The sequence below is a fragment of the Miscanthus floridulus genome, chromosome 4, assembly GCF_019320115.1.
Source record: "Miscanthus floridulus cultivar M001 chromosome 4, ASM1932011v1, whole genome shotgun sequence".
In the NCBI taxonomy this organism is placed as follows: domain Eukaryota; kingdom Viridiplantae; phylum Streptophyta; class Magnoliopsida; order Poales; family Poaceae; genus Miscanthus; species Miscanthus floridulus.
Window position 1 is genome coordinate 7,148,534 of NC_089583.1, and position 12,178 is coordinate 7,160,711.

Here is a 12,178-nt window from a genome sequence, read left to right on the forward strand (position 1 = left end):
GATGAAACCAAGCAGCATACCCCTCGAGACCCCCAAAAACGCACTTCTTAGGGTTGAGCTTAAAGCCATTTGCTCGGAGTTTTGCGAAGGTCTGCTCAAGGTGGGTTACGACCTGGTCAGCCTGTTTAGACTTGACCACAATGTCATCCACGTAGGCCTCAATAGTTCGCCCGATGAGGTCTCCAAAACACTTGAGCATACAATGCTGGTATGTAGCCCCTATGTTCTTTAGACCGAATGGCATTGTGACATAGCAGAACAATCCAAACGGGGTGATGAAAGATGTCGTGAGTTGGTCGGACTCTTTCATCATGATTTGATGGTACCTGGAGTACGCATCAAGGAAGCAAAGGGTTTTGCACCCTGAGGTAGAGTCGACTACTTGGTCTATGCGTGGCAAAGGAAATAGATCCTTTGGACATGCTTTGTTGAGACCCATATAGTCAACACACATTCTCCATTTCCCGCTCTTCTTTCATACAAGGATGGGATTGGCTAACCACTCTGGGTGGTATACTTCCCTGATGAACCCAGCCGCCAACAGCTTCGCGATCTCCTCGTCGATGGCCCTGTGTTTCCCCTTGTCAAAGCGATGCAGGCGCTGCTTCACCAGCTTGGAGCCTGGCCTAATCTTCAAAGCATGCTTGGTGACTTCTCTCGAAATGCCTGGCATGTCCGAGGGTTTCCACACAAAGATGTCTCTATTGGCACGGAGGAAGCCGACGAGCGTGCTTTCCTATTCTAAGGAAAGCATGGTGCCAATGCGTACTACTTCGCTCATGGAGCCACTGGGGTCTATGAGGACCTCCCTAGCGCCCCCCACTAGCTCGAAAGACCCGGCCAACCGCTTGGGGTTGGGTGCTTCTTTGGTGACCTTCTTCTCAATGGCCACAAGCTCCTTGGAGGCAACGATTGTCATAGCATGATCACAGCACTCGACCTCGCATCCGTAGGTAGGCTAGAAGGAGGTGCTGATGGTGATGACCCCGCATGGTTTTGCCATCATTAGCTTTAGATAGGTGTAGTTAGGGATGGCCATGAACTTCGCATAGCATGGACGCCCCAGAATGGCATGGTAGGTTCCATGGAACCCGACCAGCTCGAAGGTGAGGGTCTCCATTCTATAATTGGATGGATCCCCAAAGGTGATAGGTAGATCGATCTATCCAAGTGGCATGGCCTGCTTTATAGGCACGATGCCATGGAAAGGCGCTTCGGTTGGTCAAACGCGCGATCGGTCGATGCCCATGACGTCAAGTGTTTTGGCGTACATGATGTTGGGGCCACTACCTCCATCCATCAGTACCAAGGTGAGCCGCTTTGTGCCGATGATTGGATCAACCACGAGCAGATATCTCCCTAGTTGTGGGACCCTCTCCGGGTGGTCGGTCCGATCAAAGGTTATGGCAAACTCCGACCACCGAAGGAAGACAGGCGTGGCCAGTTCGGCCGTATAGACCTCATAGGGCTTGAGATTCTGGTGATGCTTGGAGTCGTAGGCCGCCGACCCTTCGAAGATCATGAGGAAGCCATCTGGTGTCGAAAAGCCACCGTCCATCCCTCGGCATCCTCCGCGGTTGGCTTGGGGTCCTTCCCATGCTCCCCCCAGTTGAAGCCTCTGGACAAGAACCGCTTCATGAGGCCACGGGCCTTGTATAGATGCTTGATGGGGAAGGAATGGTTTGGACATGGCCCTTTGAGTAGCTTCTCAAAGTGGTCTGGGGTACCCTCCATGGGCTTCTGGCCCCCCTTGCAGTCGGCGGTGGCCACGAGTGAGCCCTCGCGCCGTTGCTTGTTCTTCTTTTTGATGGGATAGTTGGAGGTGCCTTCGCCAGCATCCTCGTCCCACTTTGCATTGCCTTTGAGGTGGTCGAAGATCGCTCCAACCGCCTCCTCGCCTGAGGCATGGCTGGTGGCGATGTCGAGGAGCTCTTTGGTGGTTTGTATGCCCTTATGTCCTAGCTTGTGAACCAGGGACTCACAGGTGATCCCAGATAGGAAAGCTCCTATAACGTCGGGGTAGGCGATGTTAGGCAGCTCGTTGCCCTATCGGGAGAAGCACCGGATCTACCCATGGAGGGTTTCTTTGGCCTTCTATCATCAGTTTTTGAGATTCCATGGGTTCCCAGGACGCTTGTACATGCCCAAGAAGTTCCCCACAAAGATCTCTTTCAGGTCCACCCAACTTTGGATTATGTTGGGCGGAAGGTGTTCCAACCATGTTCGTGCATAATCGGCCAGGAACAATGGAAGTTTGCGGATAATGAAGTCGTCATTATCCACTCCACCAGCTTGGCAAGCAAGCCGATAATCCTTGAGCCATAGTCTGAGGTTCGTTGCCCTAGAGTATTTCGGGATGTTGGTTGGTGGTTGGTACCGTGGTGGGGAGGCAGCGTTGAGAATGTGTCAGCCGAAGGCCTGAGGTCCTGGCAGGCCAGGGCTCGGGCTTCGGTCCTTGCCACTATCGTAGCGTCCAGCATGATGAGGGTGGTAGCCATGGCTAGCTCCCTCCCCGCATCACCATGGGTATGCCTGTGGGCATCGAGGGTGTCGCGCGCGTCATGATTGCGGCCGAGACGCTCATGCACTGGGACCATGGAGCGTAGCCTACCGCCTTACGGTGCCTGGTGGACTGATGCATCCTTGTTGGGTCACTCTAAGGGCGTGCACTGGCTAGCGTCGAGCTCGTGTCGTCGAGACAATAAGCTTTTGGCTTGCTGCACCGCCGCACACTCAAGTAGCGTGCGAATCTCATGATGGGCCCGACAATACTCGAGCGTCGTGGGCCCTGAAAGCCCATGGAGCAAGGCCGCCACAGCAGCAATGTTCTAGCTTGCCTGGGCGAAGTGTGGGAGGGCTTCATCATCCTCGATGATCCTCCGGTTCACATCGCGACCCATGGCGCGCGTGAGTCGACCGTATTAGTGGCGCTCGATCTCTCGATCGAGCTCCGTGCGTTCTGCTTAAGCTAGAGTTGTGCTTCCTCGAGCTCTTAGTGTCAGGCCTTTAGCTGCTCCATCCGCAAGCGGGGTGGAGCCCCTGTATCCCCCTTGACCTCGTCGTCGAGGTCGTTCATCGGGTAGCCTCCTCCTCGTGGATGCTTTCGACGTGTCCCTCGAGGGTACCTGCCATAAAACATTTCTGAGAGGGGTGATGGCTCCCCCTACTAGAGTCAGAAGTGGAGGGCGACTCTGTTTGTTCCACGAGGAGGTCGTGGAAAGACTCCATGACATATTCGGTCATCCCAATGAAATCGTCGTTCGTGGAGAATGAAGGCGCGCATTGCGCCACAAGGTGGCCAACGGTCTCTGCGGCATTGCGGAGACCGAACGGGAGCGCTATCGGGATGGTCTGGATGTGGTATTCCGAGGAGAGGGGCTCTCCTCCGGCAAGTTGCACCATGATGTTGGCGAATGAGAAGGTGACGTGGCGCGGGTCCTCCCGAGATAGTCGGGTCCTAGGAAGACGCCGAGCTAGCGCTCTAACCTCCCGTAGTCGAAGCCATGGAGCTGGCCGCTCCTAGGGGCGCAGGCCTCCAGTGCATGCAGCTGCAGCTCCTCAAGCGCCTCGACGATCGCGTCAAGGCTGGACAAGTGGAGAGGTTGGATGGCGGCGGGAGCCTGCGCCAACTCTCCTTCTGTCGTGACGATGAAGTCCAGGTCCCAAAGCGCACATGCGCGCCCGGGACCCAGTTGATGTTGCGACTAGCCATCTGAGGCCTTGTGTGGATGTCAAGACGTGCAAAAGGCCCCTACCTGGCGCACCAACTATCGGTGTTTCGAGTTGCCACCGACTAGTAAATTTCTAATATTGCGCGTCTAGCTCGGATGGTATGCTAAGAGGACACAAGTTTTATACTGGTTCAGGCAGAATATCCCTACGTCCAGTTTGTTGCTGCTGCTCGTGTTACTAGCACTAAAAGTTCATAGTAGGGGTTACAAATGGTCGAGAGAGGGACATGTCCTAAGTCTCTGGTGAGAGGAGCGAACAGGTGCCGAGAGCTCGGTCGCTTCCCGACTGTGTGCTTGTGTGTTCTGATCTGTTCGGGGTTCGATGGGTTCAAGTCCCCTTCATGGGATGCCCTGCTTTCCCTTTTATAGGCCAAGGGAAAGCACGGATTATAGTGGAGGGAAAAGAGGAGAATGAGAAGGAGAAGAAGTCATCCAGGATCATCGGGTCCTTCTTTTCCTTCACGCGGGTCCCACCGACCCTATAGACGTCAACAGGGATATCTCCACGTCATGGCCCTATCCGTCACTGGCGCCATGCACAGGCGTCGTCTCTCGGTCGTGGCGCTCCACTCCGTCCCGGCGGACGTCGTGGTGAACTAACGCGCCTATCAGTGCTCATATGAGGGTTAGGCAGAATAGCACTGGTTCACCCAATGCTGTTCCTGATGTGAATCCCTAGGTATGGCCTATCACGGCCATGGGTTATATCGGGGCATGCCGGTCACCTCCCTAGTGTCAGAGCTTTGACCCAGGCCCATTCGCTTGGACCTGGAGTGGTTGGCGGCGGTATGGGTCTCCGTCGGGCGAGACGGATCCCCCGGCCTCAGGCTTGATCGAGCCGGAGTCCCTCCCCAGAGGCCGGGTGAGGCAGAGTGTAAACCCAAGGGTCGGGAGAGGCGGAGCCCTCCCTCAGAGGCTGGGCGAGGCGGAGCCCTCCCTCAGAGGCTGGGCGAGGCGGAGTCAGCCCTCAGAGGTCGGGCGAGATGGAGCCCGCGGCCTCGGTGTCTGGCGAGGCGGAGCGCAAACCCAAGGGTCGGGCGAGGTGGAGCCTGTCCTCATAGGTCGGGCAAGGCGGAGCCCGCAGCCTCGATGTCGGGCGAGGCGGAGCCCGCCCTCAGAGGTCGGGCGAGGCGGAGCCCGCGGCCTCGGTGTCGGGCGAGGCGGAGCCCGTCCCCAGAGGTCGGGCGAGGCGTAGCCCGCCCTCAAAGTCCGGGCGAGGCGGAGCTTGCGCACCTAGGGTCGGTTGGAGCTGTAGTCGTGCTCTTGACTACTCGGATGAATCAATGTTGATGGTTATTAGCTCCTCTTCGGGTATCCTAGTATTGGTCCCCGACAGCGACGCTCTGTCGACCGCGAGGCACCTGTGGTGACTTCGTCAATTTTGAGGGTTTTGCTGGCTCAGTCTTCGAAGATGCTCATCGGGATAGGGTTTGTGTGCATGCCTTCATAAGGGTGAGTTTGCGTGCACCTTGTAATCGTAAAAAAAAGCTAGATCTCTATGTTATAAGATTTATAATTACGAGCTTCTACTTATGGTTTAAACGGAGACATGTTCACACTTCACAACCGCCTTTAGTTTTTGAGCTGCTTTTTCCAATCTGGATGTGAGCAGTAAGCACGAGCTGAATGATTTAGCTAGCTTGAGTTCAAATAGCTCTTGAATTTCAAGTAGTTGTTGTCTACTGCCTTTTCATAAAAAAAAGGTAAACAGAACTAGGAATGAAACGGTCTGTAATGCAAGTCCAAAAACACGCTGAAATATAAATTAAAGAACACCAATTTTATGTGCTACAGGCAGTACCAAAATCACCTGAAAGATAAATATAGATAATATAACAGAAATACTATACAACACATATATGTTTTATCATAAAAAAAAAACACATGGATTTTAGTTCACCGGATTATTGGCTCGGATTGTCTCCGTCGTCCGAGCTGCGTCCGTCCGGCAGTGCGCTTTCTGCGTCCGTTAGGCAGTGTTCCAATCCGTCGCCGTTGTCTGCACGCCTGGCACATTTCGTCTTTTCCAGGGAGTGACCTGTACGCTTGCTGTGGACTGTGGGGCTGTGTGGCCTGTCCTGCCACGCGTGTGCACGTCGCCGTCGCCGTCGCCGCGTCTCCGGCGAGGCGCCATGCCAAGGTTGCCATTTTCCGGCGACGTACGGGGCCGGGCCCACGGTGACCGCGCCGAATTCGTCGAGTCGCGAGGATTTTGCTGGCGTCGAATAGAGAGAGATTTTGTCCGCTCGCATCAGTCATTGGCGTCGCTGTCGCCGATCCAGCACGCACGCGACTCCCACATCGTTTGCATCTCCGAATTTTTGTCGAATCGTTTTCGATCTATCCAGCGCTCCCAAGCAGTGGGCAGGCACCAACCCCCCTGTATTTTGTCCTTCCATAGAAAAAAATTGGTTTATGTGATTTGTGATTTGTGATATATGAATCTGTGATTTTGTAATTGTCTTAAGGTAGAAGAAGGCTAAAGGTAGAAGAAGGATGGAGGTTGTTGGATCTTAATCTTAGGGTGTAAAAAAATTCATGTGTTGGAATTGTATAAAACACATGGTTGTACAGTAGACAGACTCTAATATAAATAGCTAGGGGGAAAAAGTGCGCTGTCAACGAGGAAATTATATCGCAAAGTCAAATACGCGATGGGTCATGACCGTGTGATGCCTGCACTCGCACCCGCATCCCCACCGGAGTCGAAGAAGAAAAGTGGGCTGCTAGGGTTCCGGCGAGGAGCTCGCTAGCATCAGACATGAGGAGTTCGCCGGCGCTAGGGTTCGGCGAGGTAAGGAGATCTCCATCTCCGGCGGCCTTGGAAGACGTTTTGGGAGGTGGCGGCCGTGACACGGCGGTGGTGGCGGGGTTGCGGGATGGCGAGCAAGGCGGCAGGGGCGCCGCCGAGCGAGCGGCGGGAACAACCAGTTGGGCGGGGTCAGCGGCAGGGGTGTCACGGCCGACCTCGCCGGCACCCTGCCCTGGGATTAGGGTGAACGGGGACAGGGGCAGGGCGAGGTTCGCCGCCGGCGCGCCATCCTGTAGTTAGAGGAGGGTGGGGTCGAGGAGGCGGGGGCGAACGGTGGGCGAGGCAGCGGGAGGCGCCGCTGGTGGAGAGCGGGAGAGGGGACGGCGGAGGAAGGGCACGATGAGGAAGAAGAAGACCGCGGGGAGGAAGGGTTGCGCGCTCCATGAGCGCTCGACGGATCGCGCGTTATCCTTGTCCAAATTATGCCATATTCACCAACCGAAAGCTAGAACACTCTAGCGCATGAATAAAGTCCCTGAACGCACGTACATAAACTCATGGATTCTCATTTCGAGGTTCAAGCATGGACCAACACGGCACGCATGGAGGCAACATGGCATGCAGCATGCATGCCCTATAGCTAGCCGAAGGTGTTGAACAGTGATGGCAGGAAGAAACCAGGCGCACCATTGGCGGTAACTCCCCCGAGGACGGTGCCGTAGTCACAGAACTCGAAGGGCACACCGGCGAGGCAGTACGGCGGCGGCGGCGGTGGTGGAGGCGGTGCGGGCGGCAGAGCAGCACCAGGCATTAACGTCGTCGCGCCGTTCACGTGCGGGCGGGCGCACCCAGGTGCGGCGCCGTCCTGCTGCTTGCCCCGCTTCTTCTTCTTCCTGCTGTAGGAGATGCCGCGCGCCCTGGACTGCGCGTCGCGGATATCGCGCAGGTACAGCCTAACGGCGCGCGCGGCGAAGGGGTTGGCGGCGTCCGCGTCGCCGACACGACGCCGCGGCCGTCGGCAGCGGGCTGCTGCGACTGCGACGACGTCCAGATCCCACTCCCACGCGCGCCGTGGCGCTCCTTGAACGCCTGGCGCAGCGGGCACTGGCACGGCTCCGCGGCCACCGCCGGGCCGCCGCCGCCGCCGTACGCCGCGCAGAGCGGCGCGTGCACGCGCGTCTTGCCGAAGCGGTCGAGGTAGCGCAGGAACTCGAGCACGTGCGCGCCGCTGCAGCGGCGGGCGGTGCGCCGCCAGGTACCGCGTGAAGGTGTGCCACGACCGCGCGCCGCCGCCGCTCGTCGACATATGTACGTGTTTGGGAACAGCTAGCTGCAGAGAGATCGAGCGAGGGCTTGACGACGAGCGAGCTTCCCGGCCGGCGGGGGACAGTGCGGTCGGGCGCTCAATATATATAGCGGGCCGCGGCCGTCAGGAGGCCAGCTAGTCGCTAGCTAGCCAGGTGACGCAGCTGCCAATGGCGTGGAGCTAGCTAAGGCGAAGATGCCGCGGCAGACATGCACGCACAGCGGCACAGGTGCAGGGATGGCTGGCATGCATGCAACGATGCAGGCAGTAGGCTAACTAGGTGGTGACTCGTCGACAGGGCGTGCAAGGAAGGAGGGAGGCGGGCGCGGGGCGGCGGAGCTGTAGGGGCTCGGCCGCGCGAGGCACGCGCCGTCTGCCGTCACGTCAAGTCGATGGATCGAGCAGGACGACGCTCCGGCTCTGTGCTGCTGCTGCTGTAGCTGCCATGCCATCGTCTGCCAACGCGTGCAGTCTGCAGTGCAGCAGTGACGATGGATCTCTTCATTTGACTGGCCGATTGGGGGTGGGGGGACGACGACATGACATGATCCGGCGCGGCGGCTCGCTCGTCGGGCGCCCGGCCGTCGTCGATGGGTCCATGGCCGGCGTCATGGTCGCTGCGATCGATCAGACGGCAGGCTTGGCAGTCGTGTGATGATGACCTGTCCCCGTGACCCGTGCTCCTGCCTTGCCAGACAGAGTCAGCACCCCGGCCCGGCAGACTTGGCATGCATCTCGTCAATGTGCATGCTGCATGCGTGCTGTGAACCTGTGACCGACCGGCATTGCATAAAAAATCCTTCCGCAAATGGTGCGGGTACACAATGACGAAGCCAGAAAAAAATTTAGGAGGAGCTGAACAAAAGAATGGAGGTTTTTTATCTTTTCTTAATTTTAGCTCCTCCTACCTAATGCATGTATGCATAAAATTTTAAGGGAGGACTTAGGAAAACTCCACGTGCTCAGGATGGGTAGGAGGGTTGAAGCCCCCTAGCCCCACCGCTGGCTACGTCCCTGCGGGTACATAGCTTCGGCCTCATTTAAATATGGGGTAAAGTTTTAAGTCATCACACTATATGGGGATATCACATGAAATATCCAGATACTAATAAAAAATAAATTATAGAATCTGTCAGTAATTCAGAAGACGAATTTATTAAGCCTAATTAATCTGTCAATAGCACATGTGTGTACTATAGCACCTATGGCAGAACCGTCCAAAATAATACACTTACGGAGGTGCTTGTCTTCCACTGGGCACTAAGCACCCCGAATGTGAGATACATCAGGCAGTTCTGTCGAGCACACCCCATGGGAGAACCCGAAAATCCATATTTTTCAACGGGATCGTAAATGGGAGAATAAAGCTTACAACATTTTAGCCATTTCTTACGTCACTTTCCGTGCAACATCATAGTATAATATTTATTATTTATAATAGTAGAATATAATCATGTTATCAGAGTTTCAGCGAAAATAAAATCATTTAATGACAAATCAAGCATTAACATGATGATCCGTTATATACATCATAATAGGTTATAAGTTTTTTCATTGTAAAACATTTTGGGTGGAAGTTTCAAATAAACTCTATGTCCACAATGTTAAAGAAATCCTCGCTGAGCCCACTAGCAGGTTTCCACACACAAGTGTCAGCTCCATATATTCCTGTCACCTGCAACAGGGTAGAACAAATCCTGAGTACTGAATTGTACTCCGCCGTCAGGAGGAAAGAAAAGACTCCAAGGATATGCAAGGCTATCTGGCTTGTGGGTTTATTGCATCTACAGGAAGCATTACTAAGCGTGCATCCTTATATTCAATTTCATTAGCAGTCATCATTAGTTCATTAACTAACCATTCTATGTAAGCACCCGTACTACTTTCAAGCAGGTGGTAAGCAATCAGAATCATTTTACCATCTTTCATATTCCAGTTCTTACTACGGAACTAGACTGTAGACAAGTCATACCGGATTACCTGGTGATTCGTAAATCAATGTGCCCAACTGGTACCCTGAAACACACGCCTCGCTTGTACCCTAGGCACAAGCAGGACCAACACACCACTCTCCTATCAAGGGGTCCAGGTTCCCGTCCAAACATGGACTCCAAGCCCCCACTCCTAAGTCCCGGACTTAGTGTGGTGCTTAGACCTCCACCATCCCCGCCTCCAATCAGTCGGTCCAGAAAGAGCCAGAACCTATGACAAGAGAGCAACGAGCCTTCCTTGCTCCCATAAACAAATATGTGTTTAGGATAATAAGTGTGTGACCTGACTAGAATCCAATGCAACGAACGGTCCTTAACCAACACAGGCGAAACAAGCGCAATCAAAGTCTCGCTCGAATGCCAAACCATAGTCCAGATCCAAGTACCATTCCACTCGGTCTCCAATTATCATTCATATATTTTATATGTGATAGTAATATAATAATAACAATAATATATTTCCTATCTATCGCGAGTGACAGGCAATCACTCAACTTCTACCAGAGTCCTGTAGCATAGCAATATACATGATCCTGTCATACTAGTAAAACTTACAGGATAAGGATATATATATATATATATATATATATATGCAAGTGGGTTTCATTCAACTCCTTAAACTTAATGCACAAGCATAAAATAAAGTGCAGAATAATAGGGGTTATACACCGGGGCTTGCCTAGGTAAGATATAATCAAAAGTTAGCATTCCATCATGGTCACACGATCATCAAGGCACCATCTTTTTTACTACCTCAGTCAACTCCACGATCCATCGTTGTTCCTATTATAATATACATGGATGCAACGTAGAGACATAATTAATCAATGGTAACAGCAACTCTATAATATGATTACGCTCCGCGAGCTAACGAGCTAGCTTAATGACTAACATACTAGTCTACGTATCCACGTCACCAAGTAATGCTTGTTCTAGAAAATGTTTTCGTTCTACAAACCCTCAATTATTTTTGACATTTGATTGATTAACTATATATTTTCAAACTAGGGCTCATTTAGTTACCTTAACAAACTAATTTCTATGGGGCTACAAAAATTACAGTGAGCACCTAATATTATTAGAAATCTACTGTAAAAATTTTAGGACCAGTACTTCTACCAATTCATCACAATAATTCCTACAAGTTCTTGTTTTACCCATTTCAAGTGCTTCAAATTAATTAGTCTACTCTAGAAAATTCTATGACGCTAAGTGAACAAAATACATTATCAGATAGGTTATGATTTTGGGAACCTAACAAAATTGGTTTCACAATTTTTGGTCTACTACACAAATTGATATTGAATTTACAAGTTTCTCTTAGAACTAAATTAGAAAATGCTCGAGAAAATGAAAAGGGTCGGTGGCCAAACGATTCAGCCCAGTGGCCTAACTTGGCCCACGCGCAGCAAGCCAACCCATGACAGGATCCCACGCTCCCGTGGCTATTTTGCATAAAAGACCTTGATCTATTCATTTATTACGTGGCCCCATGCGCACTATTGCAGAAGAGACACGCTTTGCATCTAACACCCTCTAAGACCCGTCTTTACAACAGCTCACCCCCTGGCGCGTGCGCATGGTGGCGTAGGCCACCGACGGCCCACAGCGGTTACGCCGGTTAACCTAGCGACACTCCGATGAGATAGGGAGGCCAACCGGGCTCTATGGCCAAACGCGTAAGGGCGGGTGGTGGTTGGGAGCTTAACGGTGCACTACCAAAGCCAGGTCATGACGATGGGCAAAACCGTGCGGCGGCGTGACTGTTTCGACTAAACTACGCGTGTCTAGTAGAGTAGGGGTAGCGGATGAGTATTAGTGGATCACCGTGGTTCCCGCTGTGGCGGCGGTTGAGGCAGAGGAGTGCTGAAAGGACTGCCCACGTGCGTGCAGTGAGGTCGGCGGCGCTCCAACTGTGACACCATCACGTCACCGCGCCGTCGACGGGCTGCTAGGCCAAGGCAATGCGAGCATCGGGTGAATGGAATCATGGCGAGTCCAAAGACAACACCAATTGGAGCTTTCTCCCCATGTATTGGGACTTACCCCTAGCCCATCTGCTGCGGTGAGAAAACGCCAAATTGGCCGTCGATAGCGCTTGGTCGGGGATGAAGAAGATGGAGCGCCTAATTGATTTCCTAAGCCACTCTCATGCTTGAAGGCCCAGGCTGTAAACGCCTAGAACTAGGTGGACCGATGGGCGGCGACGCGATGCTCTGGCCGGGCTATGTCATGGACAAGGCGCACGAGTGGGCTAAAATAGAGTGGCACGGTTCAGTTAGCAGCAGCATGCACACACGCTCATAGGAGACGGGACCTATAAGATCGGTGTGACGCATTTGAACCCAAGTGACCGGATGTGAGCGGGGCTCACCCACGGCGGCTAGCGAGTCAAAGC

At 53.4% G+C, this 12,178-nt stretch overlaps 1 pseudogene; it reads right to left on the reverse strand.

Moving 5' to 3' along the window:
• Window positions 1-7,123: 7,123 nt before the first annotated feature.
• LOC136547984 (protein G1-like) lies at window positions 7,124-7,789 on the reverse strand (annotated as a pseudogene).
• Between the last annotated feature and the right edge of the window lie 4,389 nt (window positions 7,790-12,178).